Source organism: Schistocerca piceifrons, chromosome 4 (assembly GCF_021461385.2).
Source record: "Schistocerca piceifrons isolate TAMUIC-IGC-003096 chromosome 4, iqSchPice1.1, whole genome shotgun sequence".
Lineage (NCBI taxonomy): Eukaryota > Metazoa > Arthropoda > Insecta > Orthoptera > Acrididae > Schistocerca > Schistocerca piceifrons.
The window spans coordinates 451,128,141-451,145,585 of record NC_060141.1 but is presented as its reverse complement, the minus strand read 5'-3'; positions in this window follow the sequence as shown (position 1 = coordinate 451,145,585).

The following is a 17,445-nucleotide window of genomic DNA, read 5'->3' as shown; positions in this document are numbered from 1 at the left end:
AGCAGTCGCCGAAATGTCGGGCTCGCGATTCACAATGCGAAGAGACGCTGTCAGAAAGCACCACATAGATGAGATATAAGCTACAGAAATACAAATTACATGGACACCAATCACCACCTTCTTATAAGATCACGGCAATAAGCCCAAAAAATCCACCAAAAAATATAGCAGCAAATATAACTTCAAAAACACTGCCTAAAAATAGTTCTTAAATCACTGGTTAGGGAATACAAAAATATGGTAATTAATATTTTATCAAACAGATTTAGATAAACTGCACTGCTAGGTGCCTCCTTCAATCAAACAGGTAGAACAAATAAATGATTAAGCTTACCCCTTAAAGGCAATACTTAGTGATTAGGTATTACAAACATCGTTTCCTAAAACCAGGCCTCGGACTTGACAGCCATCTAGAACCTAGTTTGAAAGTACACATATTAATATAGGGAATTCCCCTTAAAATAATTAAAAGGTAAATTTACAAACCTTACAAAACGTAAAAAAAGTCTCCAAATCAGTGAACAGGAATTATGCCACATGGTCTACGACCAAATTAATAAAACTGAGTAAAGAACTTCATTAAAACTAAAGCCCTAACAGTAAACTGCCATACACACGAGGTGAAAGTTAAGTTTCACTGGTAAACCGCTGAATTTGAGAGCGCTGCACGGCTTATGGCCTTGGTAATCCACAGCAAGTAAAGGTCTCAGTCGTACATGTGATTACTAACGCAGGGACAGTCACTAATTTCCACCAAAAATTTCCAGCATTGGAATAAATAGATAAAACCGGAAGTGCAGATCCACTGAAGGCCGTAGAGGGACACGGCCGATACAGCAATATCATTTCCACTACCCTGAGAAGTGTGAAGTCGATCTCGGCAGAAACAGGACTAACAGCCGAAGGAACCGTTGCGCGAGAAAAGCCATGTGTGATAACCTTACACTGCGCTCTTCTTGCCCATTCTCATCTCAGTACCCAAAGCCGACCTATTTAAGACCCTTTGACGCAGCGATATCTACGAAAATTGCAAGTTAAATTCGCGCCTCCTATCGGTGTGCCAGTGAAAGAAGGCACTGGGAAGACAGAGAAAAAATGAAGTGGAGCTGCCCTGCCTCAAAGCAGTTTTATCTTCGAAGATGGTCCACTTTACAGGCTAGGACAGTGATCTGCCTTCTCTCAAATTTCATCTACGACACTTTTCGTCTTTGAATGTTCGAGTTTGATCAGGAAGAAAATTATGATAAAGCTCGGTTTCGTCCGTGTTTAATATGTTGCACTGGCCGTAGCGATTCAAAAGTTGTTTTAGTTCATCAGTCCTTTTAGTACAAAAGGAACTGTCTACGCTGGCAATCTCTCTTCAGTTATCTTTAACATGATGGCGTGACGTGTTTTAAAATTTCAAAGAACCCTTCACATGCTGCAAACACTTCAATTCCGGGAGACTGAACAAGACAGCTTTTTTTCAACATGAAACCACTCAAATGTTTTGTCCTATGAACTGCGAGCCATGGCGGTTTGTCGGGTGATATCGAATTTAGTAGTCGCCTCTAATCTCTGACCAACCGCAGGGCTTTGAAACGAGTGTGGGTTCTTCTGAGGGGGTGGTGTGGGGGGGGGGGGGGGGGACCGTTGCGACTAGGCGTTAGGTTGTCTTTGGTTGTAGTAGTATGGACTATGGAGCAGAATGGAAAACAGCTTTTCTGTCGATGTTCAGTCTTTCGGTGCAGTAGGGGAAGAAGGCTCTCAGCGTCGCGGCATGAAGGAAGATTTTATTCATCGTTCGGCATGTTCGAGAAACGTGGAGCTGTTTACGAGGGAGGTATCGGGCTGTCAGACACATACTCATTGTGACTGACGAATGTTTCTCTGCTGTGTTCGATTTGTAGCTATTTTCGCCTCCCTGGTGATAGACTGCAGTGGCTTTACTATGCTTAAGAGAGTGAGTTGACACTGTCTGTTAAATTTTATTTCTGTGACACTTTCACGTTGCGTACAGAAACTTTTGCTCTGATGTACCTTGTGTGTGAATTTTTATTATAGTATTGTATTAATTCACAAACCTGTAATTAATGTTAAGTGTTCTTGGAAGGAGAAGGCCAATATGCTAAGCAATTATGGCTATTATCTTGGTGTTTAAAGGAACTCCAAATTGTAATCCTCATGCATGTCTGAGGCACAAGTCACAAATTAATGCTGTAAATTCTAGCCTATATCCGAATATTTTAGTGGAATGAATTTTGATATTTGGGTAGGCTTTGATTTGCCGTCTTGGCACTAAATCATGTAACCTGAACAATGTGATATTATTCATTAATGCTTGTTAATGGGTGATTAATCACAGTAAACTATTTCTCATTAATATCACCCTTAAATTAAAATTATTCTAGCTTTTGCTTTTGCTGCAGTGACTCAATATGTGATTACTGTAGTATAGTGGCTCATATAGTAACTCGTCTGTTTCAGATATGGTGTGTTCTGGTGTCTCAAGGTTTCTCCACAGAGGTGATTTGATTATGAGGTGCTGAGCCGATTGTAGATGCGTTTCTACACCTCAACCAAAAACAATGTGAGATAAAAATTTATTTTTTTAGTTGTAATATTGTTCAAGGTCTTCAAGTTAAAAAAAAGAAATTTATTTGTCTTGATATTTTCAGACCCTACATGGGCCGTTAGATCGTTATTTTGTATTTAAAGGAAATCAGTCTCAATCTCTTGGAATGCCTGTCGTTAGAATCTATATTTGGAAAGGGGTCACTTAGTATTGTCTTTATAGTAGTCCATATCTTAAGATAAATATTCTGTGCTGCAGGGAAGTGTAATTGAGATTTCTCTAAGAGGATCATTGGTGCTGGGGTTCAAATGGAAGGAACCCATTCAACCCAAGGCTACTGGCCACTACATCTGCTCTTTTACCACCAAACATCCTCAGCATTCTGCATAAACTCAGGTGTGGCGCCTGTCACAGTTCTATTCACCTATATTGTGGACAAGTTAAGTTATCATGATATGGAACTACAGGATTTCTAAGCACTCTGTAATTGCCAGCTTTCAGGGCTTCCTGTGGTGTCTGAAGATTAATCCATTTCAGTGTGTCCTCAACCATTCTTATAGCCATTCTATCATGCTAAGTTTGTTTGCAGTAAATTAATATTTCTTTGAAAGTATGACTGGGTATTTTCTCTAAGGTAGGGGAATTTAACTTAATTCAGTGTTGATTTAAAACTGCAATGTAAGTTATTATTTATTTAAATGAAACAGAAAGTTTAAAGGCTTTGTTAAGGGATGGCTCATTTCTGTTCTTATTTGAAAGCACGTTTTGGAATTCTTACTGTACATTATTGGGTACTGTTTGTGCACATTATCCAGGGCATTTGCATATTGGTAAATTCATCAATTCTAAGTTATTGCTCCTGTTAAAATTGTTAATCATTTGTGTTATAATTGCTTATAGGCTTTTAAAAGTAAATAGTCAGTGGGCACCTTGGGAGCACTAGTGGGGTAAAATAATGCCACTACTTTTTGTGAACCAGGCTGGAGCTGTGTTATTTTTTAGTGTCTATGTTATTGTGTCTTGTTAAGTTCATCAAGTGGTGCCCTTTAATTGTATGTATACATGCAGTCCATTAAACTGTAAGATTTGTTGGCAAAAATATGTATAGTTACACATCAAACGACGCCATACACAGAAGCGACGACACAGCTTATCATATGCAAATTACACAGGCCTTTTTATATGGAAATAAGATTTGAAGGTTTAATACTTGCAATATGAAACACGTGATGAGTGGTGTGAGGCACAATACTGACTCATATGTTAATGATGTATCTCAGGTTATTTTTTCATTGTAATTTAATTGAAATTAATACTGCTTTAATGTCATGGGTTTGCATAGAGAAACATTATTGTGTGGCATTTTATCACTGATCATTTTGGAACAACTTAATTTCTGTGAATTTACATAGCTGAGATAAAGATAGCCATTATGCAGAAACCACAAGAATTTAATGAAAACTACTATTAATCTTTACAAATAAATCAAAATGACTCTGAAGTTAAATAATACAGTTAAAATGTTAACTTTGAAAGTTATGTCTGGGGTTCTGTGCTGTTTAATATTGGCAACATTCAAATAAGATGTTGCGGCAATGGAAATGGCCCACAATAATCACTCATAAGGTTGCACTGTAATGCATCTTATGATATTCTGAAAAAATTAGTTTCTTAACATATAGTGATGGTAAAGATATATAAATAAATGTTTGAGACCACATAAATACCTACATTTAACCAAAATGCAATTTAAGCACACTTACAATGTCTCTCATGTCTATCCTCATCCAAGAGTAAGCATTTGACTGTTTCACAGTTATTAATATTTTTAATGTAGAACAAAGAATAAAATACATAATAAACCGATATTGCTTTTAAATACAATTACATTAAATGAAAATGTTTCTTTCTATTTTTATGTATGTCTTTCAAGAACTGTAACATTCTTAATTCATTGCACTGTTTGCACATCCATATGAATAAATATTGTTTTCCCCAGGGTCATTAGTACACAGCATAGCTAATAAAAGTAAAAAATAAAATGTACATTAAAGTCTTAGCACTATTTATAAATTAAAAAGTTAAACTAGAAATTCTAGATCAAGAAATTCATTATGGTTATTTTTAAGTTTCTTAACCCTTTTGTGTTCCAGCTTAATATATCCTTCTTCAAACAACTGAAATTCCAACCTGTAATTAATTTATAATATGTTTGGCAAAATAAATTTAAATTTATTATGAAGCTCCATACAAATTTTTTCACCATATCTAATGTTTAAGTATCCACATAATGTAATATGATTTAATTGATTTATGCCTAGCTTGTTAACTTTGTAAAGAAATTAGAATTACCAGACTTGTTGAGTTTCTTGAGTAGAGCCTTCATCTAAATGGATAAAATTTTTGTTAACACTAGAAAAATAGTTATAAATGGATAACAGCGATAGCAAAAAAAAATTTTTTCAAGCTATTCAGTTGTTTAAGCTACATATGTTTTAAAAAAGAACAAAATCATTTAAAGAAAAAGGGAAAGATTTACAAATATAAATTGTTAAAAAATAGTTATCTCCTAAGATACTGAAGGAAGAAATAGAAAGAGAAAAAAATTCTTGTTCTCATAAAGAATAGGAGAAAATGCTTAAAACAATTAATAAATCAACTAAGAATAACCGTACAAAGTCTATATTTTTTAAAAAAGAAAATGTATGTTATAATTATAGATTTGTTCAAAAAATACTAGATAAGGAGGAAAGGGAGAGTCACTTATATTTAATGAATATGTCTATAGTAATTGTTACTTGGTTCAAAAAATACTAGGTAAAGACGAAAGATAGAGTTACTTATATGTAATGAAGCCTGATATATTTTTGGGGTCCTTAGGTTCTGAGTCTGATATTTTTCATGATTCTCGAAATTATGAGTTAATAAAAAAGGAAATATACAGAGGAAATAGATTCATTCCATTGTTATAATGAAATACCAGATATAGACTTTATTTTTAAATTAGAAGAAAGCAAATTTAACTTAATAGGTATACAGCACTGTATCACAATCTTCTAGAATTACTTTCTTCTCACACTTAAATGAGAACTCCTGCTTAATGTGCCTGTTGATTAAACGTTTTGTATTTATGTCTCTAGCTATCTCCCTGTAATCGAAGTATACCTTTTTCTTTCACTTTGCTCTGGTAATCTTATTACAGTTTCTCAACTCTGCTTTAGAATACTGTTATAGAATAAAATAAATCCCTTTATCATTGTCACAGTATTTTTATCATTTTTCTGAAAATAGTAGCTTTTTTGCCCAGTGGAGGGCCAATCTATAATCTAGTTATTTCCTAACTTACCATTCATTCACCCAATATACAACCTGTTTCTACAGTATTTTAATGTCATTAATATGAACTATGCTGTCCATATAAAAATATGTAACATTTTCTCCTAGCTAATCTAACAATTCATACAACAAAGCAGTGAATACAGCAGTAAAAATCTGTGTAGTAGTGTTATTTTCTATATAATAATTTTTGAAATTGTACATCATTTGAACCAGATTCTCGTTAACGATATTTATATCTATTATGTAATCGATCATACAAGAATATCTCATAAAATAATTGTACAGGTGTTATGTACTAAGTTTTACTTCTATTTGTTGTTGTCCCAATTTCCCCATAATGGATTGAGACATCTTCATGAATTTTCTTTTATTTTATCAAAATCTAATTCAGTATTCAATTTTTCTGTATCTATTTTGATATAGATCTCATTGGTTTCAAAATTATATGGATTGGTTTTTACATAATTTTAGACCTTTTGCTTTTATTTCTAAAATTCTGTACTTCATATACATCTGAAATTTTGTACCCTTCTTCCACTCTTCGCTTCATCAGTTTCAAAGCTCAAATGAAACTTCTTTTGTCATCATTGTGATTATATTTAATTTTTCTTCTGCACATCTGACACACAAAGGAAACAATTTTCTTTCTTATCGATCTTTAGCCATCTTTAGCCATCTGGATGATACAAGCTCTAGATGCTAGTTGCTGATTACATGTTATAAATCCATGTCATTTTTAGAGTAATATCTTGGTCTATACACTTTTGATTAGTGGCGTTCAGGATAATAATTATAATCTTCAACAGTTGGATAGAAACTATGCATATTAATATATTTTATTTTTTGTCTTATCACTGGTTACTTAGCTCTTAATTTTATGACATTTGTATGACCACCATAAAAGCATCTATTGGATTCAATGGTTCTACATCTCTGGATAACGATTTTAATTTTTCAAGTGCTTCTATACTCTGGAAAGTTAACCCAATCACATGCATCCATCTCAAGTCGATTAGATCCAGAATTTGGAATCTCACTACTTCTTGTTAAACTCTTTTGATATGCCTCAGACACTACCATTACAGTTTTCTCACGTTTTTTAACCATACCAGAAACAGCTATGGTATTGATAAACAGTATTCATTTCTTCATCAAAACCATCTATTTTTTGCTCCAGCTATATATACTTCACCATCATCAAGAGTATGCTGAATGTTATTATTGTTTAAACTATTTAAACAAGCTATAGATCCTTTACTATAAATAGTATTTTGCCCTTTACTCATTGCAGTTCTTCTGTCTTTTGGCAAACATTTAGATCTGCTGAAAACTACAGAAATTGCTAAATAAGAGAACTGATCAATATTAGCTATCTTGACCAAAAGTTTTCTTACTTCTAAACAGTCTCTTCTCAACATATATACATATGAATTACAGTGTCCATTAATTCATTTCCTCATATTGAATACATAGTTCCCTTTAACTTTTTGCGTAAACCATATGAGAACTATTTCTGTACCTTTTGATATCATACTGTCAACACAATAATATTCAATATCAGGAACCTGTCCAATTTTAATTTTCTTCTTTATTGAACAAATGTGTGAAGTAACCTTTCTGCAATTTTTTGAGATGAATGTTTTTTGGAAGGTGCTAGGAAAGTGTTACATAAAATTGCTGCTATCTATAATTTTTAATTTTAAATGCTTTCTCTCCAATAACATCAGTTTAGTACCTGTGTGGATGGTACATAGTTTTATTGTATTTCTAGCACAATACATCAAAATTAATTGCAAATCATAAACTTTGTCATAATGATCTATAAATATATAATTCTGGTGTTTATCAGCTATCATCCAAATAACATAATTCCTAATATATCTTAAATTTATAAACAATATAAGCATTAAAATTATAAACAGTTATTAGATTTGGAATAGATTTGCCAGTTTCTTGTTGAGTTTCATAATGAAACCACATGTATCTCTTAGAACAAGTACAAGCAATTCTGACTGGTATTCCCTTTTCATGCCCTTTAAACTATTTACCTGTAACTATTTTTATTACATTTCCAGCATTGGAAAACATACTAATCTTATTATTTTCCATTGTTAGAACGACCAGCTTTACAAAAATTTTGGTATCCTATGATAATAAATTCATCAAACTTTCTTTCACAAATACCACCTTTCTGTGTTCTGTTAATGTTTGTAACACTTATGCCTTTTTAATTTTTAGTCTAAGTTGACAGTTTCTACATATTTTGAAGCCACATTTGTGTACTTCAGATTTCAAACAAATCCACTTAAATTCTTGACCTTTACAAAACGTATCATAAACTTTTTGGTGATTTTTTAAGCATACTTTGTTGTAGCAATACTTATTGCAGTTTTCCTCAGTATCTTATTCTTCTCTTTTGCATAATATACAGACCTGCCTGCTATGCAGTTATATTTGTTCTTGTTGCTACACATTCTATTACATATATTACAACGATGTGATGATCCTAAGAATGCCAACATACTGTTAATTATATCAAAATGGTTTTGATTTTTATACAGATGTATACATATTGCTTTCTTAGGATCACTATACATAACTGAATTGAAATTCTCAGCATGTACAGCATTTATTTGGGTATGTAGTAGTTGCTCAACTTTTTATGTCATGTAAAATAAATCATTCTTCGTTGTATTCTCCTAATTGGTTGACTGGTGACCATAGATGTTAAGTCCCATAGTGCTCAGAGCCATTTGAACCTAATTGGTTACATAATATGTTGGTTAACTCTTTTTGTACTTCGTATTTATCTGTTACTCTGATTTTGTTGATTTCAACTGTAGTTAGTCCATTACCCAGTGCATTGTATGATATGGTATTGCCACTATTCTAGCTCTAGGACAACATAGATTACCACTATAAATTCTTGTAAACTTCTTTTACTTTTTGCCATTACCCAAATTTATTATTTTATTACCTCTGGTGCCTCTATGTACTGTCAATGCTACAATACTAAATTTAGTATCTGCTATACAAAGACTGATCAGGTGATAATATATCCCTGATTTCATAGCACAAAACTGGAACAGATCGGTGAGTATTATCTGTTACTTTAAAGCCTTTAGAAACTGGATAAAACGTTTTTCGAGTTGTGGTTGTTATATTCAACTTATCTCATTTTCTGAAGTTAGTTCTCTTTTTATCTACTTCTACTGTAGAATTAAGTGCTATCGTTATATAATCTGCTGTTTTTCAATAATGTTACTGACTTTACTACTATTAGTACTGTTAAAGACAAGTTATAGTCAACAAACCAAGTTTTACATATTTCATTAACTTTTTATCTTATTCTTTAATCTTAAATAAGGTTTCTTTGAGGATTTGTACTCATTTTTTCTTGCTCTAGCAGTTCGCTATTAAATGTGTATATGTGATCTAGTCTCACTAATTTTTCTTATCTTGGCAGTCAATTTTTCAAGATCATCATCAAACCTGTAAAAATAAATTATATTAGATAAACATTTTGGTCTTGATTTAGTCTGTTGGAATAATTCAGCATGAAAAAGAAACTCCTGTGACAAAATAAAGTAATTAATACTTACTTACTGAATTTGCTCCATGCTTTACTACCAACATTTATAGCTAAAGTTCTGAGATCATCTACTTTCATCATATTGTGATTAGTGTATTGAAGGAGGTAGACTGACCTGGTGTATCATGTGATGTGATTAAATTAATTAAACCATCCTTCCTTAGATTACTATATCCCTTTAAATTATTTCCTCTGTAAGCAACATGAAGTTGAGTGAATATAAACTGTCTCAGAGTTTGTTCCATTGAAGAAGAGAAAAATTTATTAAATTTGTCAAAAATCGAATTTAATGAAAATAGCAAATGTAGTTATTAGTTAAACTTTATTTAAAGTTATTTTTTGTTTGGCTGACAGTACATGTCTTTGAAACCCTTACTTTACTTTTTTTCCAAACATAAATACCTTTTTTCTTCTTCACCTATTTCTAGTTGGCAAATCTTAGATCTACTTGAAAGCTTTTACTAAGATACAGGATTTAAGTAAAATCAACTTCTTGACATTTAATACATTTTTACAGCCTATTTGTAGTTTATCATTTTCCACTGATAATAATAATTTAGAATGATCATAACAGAAAACTACTTTTAAATGCATCTTGTAACAGAAGCTGAGACATCATTACCACAAACACAAAGAACTTGTTTGTTATTACATATATTTTATGGCGATTTTCCCATAGTATTTATAAATATAAGAATACTTATATATTGTGTACATGTGTCAAGAAAAATTATCAACTGACGTCTCCACTTCACACAATTTTTACACTTTTTCGATGCTTTCATATACTCAGAAACAATTTTAGGTTTAAATGAAATTAATACAAATTTTTAGATACACAAATGAATGAAGCAACAACAATCAATTTATTATTGTAAGGTGTCAGGCAAATCCAACACCTTCCATGAAAACCTTGACATGATAAGCAAATCGAGTAGTATGCCACATAGCTCCGAATAAATCGTGACATCAAATTAACCAAAGTAATACGAGTAACAAGTGAGCAAATGTAATACCACAGACTAACACAAGAATGCCTAAATGCATGTCATATCTTCTCACCGTGAGACAGACGCAGATCCGAAGGGAGAAACGAGAACAGAAGCCGAGAGCAGAACCGTGTTAAGCTAGAAGGCCCTACGATAACACTAAAAGGGCCACACAAGCTGCAAGTTTTAGCGTGAGACTTTTTCGCGTCTCTGTTACGTTGCAAATGTTAAAAATGTTGCCCCACCACGAAAAGTAACCACCAGGACCACCCCCCAGCCCATGTTAAAAGATAGAGCCCTCGAGGAAAACAGTATAGATCTTACGATAACACTAAAAGGGCCACACCAGCTGCAAGTTTTAGCGTGAGACTTTTTCACGTCTCTGTTTCGTTGCAAACTTTAAAAACATTGCCCCACCACGAAAAGTATAACGTTTCTCATTGGATGGACAGAATTTTTGTAGGCAGAGCTTAAGGTTAACATTGACACCCTGATTGGTCAGATGAAAACACAGCCAGATAGTTTTTTTAAACCAACTTCGGTAAATTGTAGTAAGGAGAAGTTAGGAGGAGAGTTGCTTCCGAGATGGAGAGCTATATGGAGCTGCGCCGGCCGTCGCCCCCTGACGAAGAACGACAAGGTAATGAACGCACGTGATGCCTCATAACAGCGCATAAAGCTTCACGCAGACTGCAGAAGTCTCATCTGTTACATCCCCTTTTTACGTAATACTAATGTCGATCGTCAATTGAAACTCATGGTATTCACATTTGCTACGTAAGTTAAAATCTGAAACGCGATGATTTTTCTGTTATATAATTATTGAGAAGCCACATCAGCCACTGTAATTTACGATAAGTTAAATAAGTAATTAAAGATAATTGAGGGTCACTGTAGACCATTATGATAGTTTTCTCTTTTGTGAAACTTAATTTAAACTTAGGTTGTAGATGTGATATGGCATAGGTCATCCTTCGATCTATTGTAGAGCTTGGAAACCCATTCAGGGAATATTCGTTCACATTTTTGTTGAATGCAGTTGGTTTTTATCAGCCTGTATTAAAATATTTCCTTTTATCAATAGTGCAATTTATAAACAATGTTTTATGAGTAGAATAAAAATTCCAATGGTAAACTTAACTGCTTTTTCGACGTTATTTGATCACCTAACTAAAAGTAGGAAAGCCTTGAACCCCTTCCACTAAATTTAGTTAGTATTAAGATTCTTTTACATGGAGTGCAGTGGAGCTGATGCTGAAATCATTAAGGATTTGATTATATCATCGCTAGTCTCACTAAGTGCTTCTGAACTCTACATGTCATGTGTGGTCTGGCGTCTCCTTACCAACAACAGGTCCCAGGTTCAAACTAGTCAATTCCCTAAAAAACACACTCAGAGCGTCGCTGTGCGAGAGTGGTAGGGAGACACGACATACAACAGACAGACACCAAGCAGAATGTTAGATTATATACTAAAATTTATTAAAGAAATTTATTCTATGCGAGGGGAGTGTATCCAATATCAATTGATGAACATATTTGAATTCAGTAACCACGACAACTATCAACTAAATTTAGGTTCTTGGTTTAAAGAGATTTGGATTTTATTGTTTGAACAGATGAACATGTTAATCACTAAAAATATTTTGTGCTTTTTGTATGATTTCCAGGGTTCAAAAAACTGATTACTGCATGTTAAAACATAGTTACTTTTCCAGAAGGATATAACGATATTGTAGCTGTACAGCAGATAAAATATTACCAACTGAAAGCATTTTATCTATTACATATTTATTCAGAAACAATTGTAAACCTTGTCACCAAGCAGCTTAGATACAATGTGAAACAAGCGTTCATGATAATTGATAAAAAGGATAATTCTTGATTGAAGATTAGGAATTTCGCCGAAATTTTGGAATATAAGAAACCTGTAAATGCTGTAGAAAATGTGTAGATGATGACGAAAAGATATATTTTGTCGAAATTAAAGTGGTTCACGTTTCAGGGACCCCTCAGATTCCACATCACACTGTATTTGTCAATGAATCTGGTTTATGTCCTTTAATTTTGAAATCACTAATGGAGGACAGATGATTTGTTAAACATTTATCAATGCATACTTTATGAAAAATGTGATCACACTTTGTTGTTAGATATTAATTATTTTGATTGATTAAACATTTAAAATAGTCGCTGCCTTCTGTCTACTCTATAATTTCATTAGTTGTTATTTTTTGTATGAAATATGCTGACAAATGTTGATATTTCAAAATGTCTTCGCAGAAAACTTCTTTAATTTTTATTATAAAATCCTCAAAAAATACTTGTTCACCTGATATATCCTCCCAATTAAATTTATTTTGAAATTTGATACAATATCTCATTTAATTTTCATTATATTCTCTCATAAAATGTTCAGACAAATCTTGTAGTAATGATGTAATAGAATAATGTAATTTGTTTTGAAATTCTCTCATAGAATCTTCAAATTAAAATCTCCTTATATTAACTTCCATCCACCTTCTTTAAATAGATCATTCTTCTCAATATAATCAGCTTTATGTATATATATTTCAGTTGTTGCTGAATACAATTCTTCAAATCATAATATACCAATGCAATACATTTTTCCTTTTTCAGTTTAGAATATCTTTTAATTCCTAGTTCCTTTGCTTAACTTTCAGTTCCATCACTTCAGCATCACAGACTGTATCCTGTTGTTGTATCCATTTTGGATAAGATCAGAACGATGTAGTTTCTGATTTTAAAATATCCTTTATATCACAGTTCTTTTGCTCTATACTTTAAGGCATATTCCTGCCTAACAGCACCCTCGAAAATCATGACATACACCGAAAAAACAGCCAAATTTGCGTGATAAACGAGAGTAAATGTGATTGTGAGTCGTTTCACTCGCTGAAATTTGATTCTCTAATCAGACTGAAGTCACAAAATAGCAGAAAATTATTCTTGAGACAGTGCGCTCTTATATGTAAGCAACATCGAATATCGCAGAGCATACGTCTTCTACATAAATAAGAAAGAACCAGAATCTCTTATAAACGCAGAGATTGAATAATTGCATGGAACTTTCATTCCTAGAGTCCATAAGTGCATGTCTCCAACCACAAGGCCACGCTGAACACACAGAACACCTCATCTGTCTGATGATCTCCTTTGCTTTTAGCGCTGATGTCTTGGTAAATGACATTTAATTGTAACATAGTGAACCAAGTGTGACGCGATAGTGGTAAATCTTCAATGTGCCATTGCCTTGAAACAGAATACTGTCATAGCACGCAAGTTATAGCACAGAAACAACAAAATACAGGGAAATCCAATAAAGTGTCTCCAGAATAGCAGGTAAGGGGCATTATGTGACCTGAACGTTAGCCGAACACCCAAAGCCGGTTGTAACTTCCTGATTTTAGTCACTCACAGCTGAAGTGATGTAGTTGGGACTTATACCAACTACCTGCTATTGTTCTGAATTTTCTCAGTTCGTCAGCATTATAAAATTTCAGTAATAGGGCTTTACTTGTTTTATAGTTCGAATTGTGTTTAGTGTTATCCTATATGAGTTACAGCGATAAAGGCTCCATCAGTGAACCAATTATTTGAGATGACAATACATCCAGCGATGAATATTTTCTATCAGATTCAGAGTAAGTATTATTTATGTTCTCGTTTTCTTATTATTTAACGTTAAAAATTAAATTTAAAATTATGTTATATTAAAATTTATAGTTTTTTGTGTTTGAAAGACCAATATAAAGTAGATCTTGGGCATAATAGAAAATCATCGAAAAGAACCAGCTGTGAAATCATTTATCATATAACGTCAAACGAGTTCAGTTTTCACACACTCCACACAAGGACACTTCTCCGCAATATAATACTTTCGCTAGCAAATTGAAGCATTAAACAGCTGCAGAGTTTAGTCAATCCCACAATTTTTAATGAAAGTGGACATCAAAAAGTCAGTTTCTTATAGCTGTTACTTTGCTTTTTCCTTTGATTTAGAAAAGTCTGTCTTTTCCCAGAATGACATAATCCAATGTATATGTTGACAGTTTGGGTTTCCACAAGCTGTCAACAAAATTGGGATTCATGCTTCGAAATAAGAGTGTCATCTGCAGAACATGTCGTAAAGTACAGGAATGAGCAAGAATTACAGAGTAGCGATGACATTAATGAAACTAATTTAAAGAGAAAAGAGTTATATTAAAATTATAGACCAAAGGTCCACGCAAAGTCATCATTCCTGTCTCCCCGATGATGGTAATTTTGTCTCAGTAGAAAACTGTAGCAAGACACAACATTTTGTCCCAGTGACTGGTAGAACATTGTGTCAAGTCAGATAAAATATTTCTTTCATGTCGTTGTAAGATAAACCGTTTTCTTGTCTATGGAAAACTTATTCAGGTCAGTCATCCAAAGGATGACTGACACTGAAAAACATTCGGTGTCATGGCTTAAAATATAGTACGAGGGGCGTTCAGAAAGTAAGCTCCGATCGGTCGCGAAATGGAAACGACTATGAAAATCCGATAAAGCTTTGCACAGATGTGTTGGGTAGTGTCTCTAGTATAACCCCAGTTAGCATCACGTCGCTCTTCTCATTTCTGAGCTCGCAGTGAGTGCGTAAAGATGTCTAGAAAATAGTGTCTGCCGCCAAGTACGAGGGCCTGGTGAGAAATTTCGCCGGAAGCTATGCAGCTAACATTACATAACTGTCGTGCTGTTTCTTCTTCAAGACAATTCTCAGCCGCATTCTGCAGGGGCAAAGAAGATGCTCCTGCATCGTTTTCAAATGGAAATGTGAGATTACCCACAATACAGTCCGCAATTGTCTCCCCCTGAGTTTCATCTCTGGTCACATGAACCGCTGTCTTTGAAGACAACATTTTGACGCAGACAACGAGGTGTAGGCCAGCGTGGAGAATTGGCGGAAAGCACTGGCGGCTGCCTTCTATGATGAGGCTATTGAAAAGTTGGTACAACGCTATGACAAAAGTCTAAGTCAGAACGGCGACTACGTAGAGAAGTAGCTGAAAGGTGTAGGTAATTGTTACAAGTAAAACATTTCTGATGTTCACTGTGGTTTCAATTTGGCAATCAATCGGAGCTTACTTTCTGAACAGGCCTCGTACATTCGATACCAAAATGGACTGATACAGCTCAGAGGAAGCTGTACACAGGATAACAGACTGTTACAAAGGTGAAGAAGTTCGTGGAATATCTTTCGGCCTTCATCCAATATCTTCATCGCCACACATCCAGTCTTTTCTATTAGAAATATCGAAGATATTGGTCGACTGAATACAAATGATAGTATTGATAATGAAGAGTAACGAAGATTATGTAAAATTTTGTAAATACAGTGTTTTTAACTGTCATATATATTGTCAGGTAAATAAAATCCTTTATCTATTTATATCACACGTGGTGTAACTTCACTTGACCCCTTAGATCATTCCTATAATGGCTACCAAGTTTATCGCGGCACAGTTACTGCAAAAAAAAAAAAAAAAAAAAATTCTTAATATTATTACTGTTGAGCTTAGCTGGATATTCTTTTCAAAGCAAAGATTTAGTTACATGTACTCGTCTTTGTCACGTAAAATTCATTATATTTCATATGAAATGTAAAGTTAGGCAATAATTTCTATGTTAAAACAAAACAATCAAGGTAGTTTCCAATAGAAGGATTATAAATATGTATTATTTCGTTACGTCTAGTCTCATGTCGTGAATCGGTTTGCTGACACAGTATTTCCAAGTATAGCTTTCTCACACGCACGATTTCATATCACATTTTGCCACTGATTGTGGTTATCATTTGTATTCATGATGAAGGCACTACTGGTCCAAGTAGGCCTAACACTGACCCGCTTTCCATATTTATTTAGTGTAACATTTGGAAGGCTGGAGCCCGATCGCTTTTATGTCCTAACTTGCGTAGAAACTGTAGTCCACTCCTTGTGTTTACCGCCGGCCTTCATGGGTGAGAGTTTCGCAGCACTCTCGCCAGAACCCACATGGCGGGTTTCTGCTCAGCAATGTGGGCCCTAACATCGCTTCTCCATCACACAAACACTCGCACACAGGCACACACACACACAAGTATCCAGCACGTACGTTATCGGAGTCATAATGGAGCCGAACAAACGACTCACTTTCCCCACTGCGCAACTCGGGGTGGCTGGTCGGTCCAAACGCGCAGTAGCTTCTGGCAGCAGTTCTGCAGAACTCTTGGAACCGGCATTCGTACGTCTTCTTCTCCCCCTGGCCGTTTGTCAGAAGGCCTCCTCCTGCAGCGCGCCGGCGAGGTGAAGTTGGTGCAGTCTGGAGACAATACTCGGCCTGCTTCCAGGTGATTTCGTGAGCCACCCCACCGGATAGAGGGCACTGTTTTGCAGCTGAATTATTACCGGAACTTGTCCCGCGTCCGGCGCTAGCTTCCCGGCCGGAGAGATTCGTTTTTTGGAACGGAATATCTGTGTGTGTGTGTGTGTGTGTGTGTGTGTGTGTGTGTGTGTGTGTGTAAGATAGTGCGGAAAACACGTAAAAGCTCTTTGATGACAATAAAAAGAAACTAGCTGCTCCAAATACAGAGATCATTTAGAAAGGACTATTTGACCAAACAAATGGCATATGTCTTGTTGATGCAAAAATATCAGAAAAAGGATAAAAGTGTAAGGGAAACACAGATCAACGCTAACGCTGGCTGCCAACAGAGTTCGTCGGAGAGGAACTACAGAAGACTTGCCTGTTCAAAGAAACGACACGGAAAATAGCAGAAAAAATAATTCGAAAAATAGAAGCAAAGTGAATGCCGATGTAATGTAGACGATAGGCTCTGAGAATCTCACAACGGCATGAAAAATGAAAGAATCCTATTACACTGGTGCCCAAAATTAAAGCAACAAGTGGTAATTTTGCAATGTTGCGTGTATTTGTTCACAAAA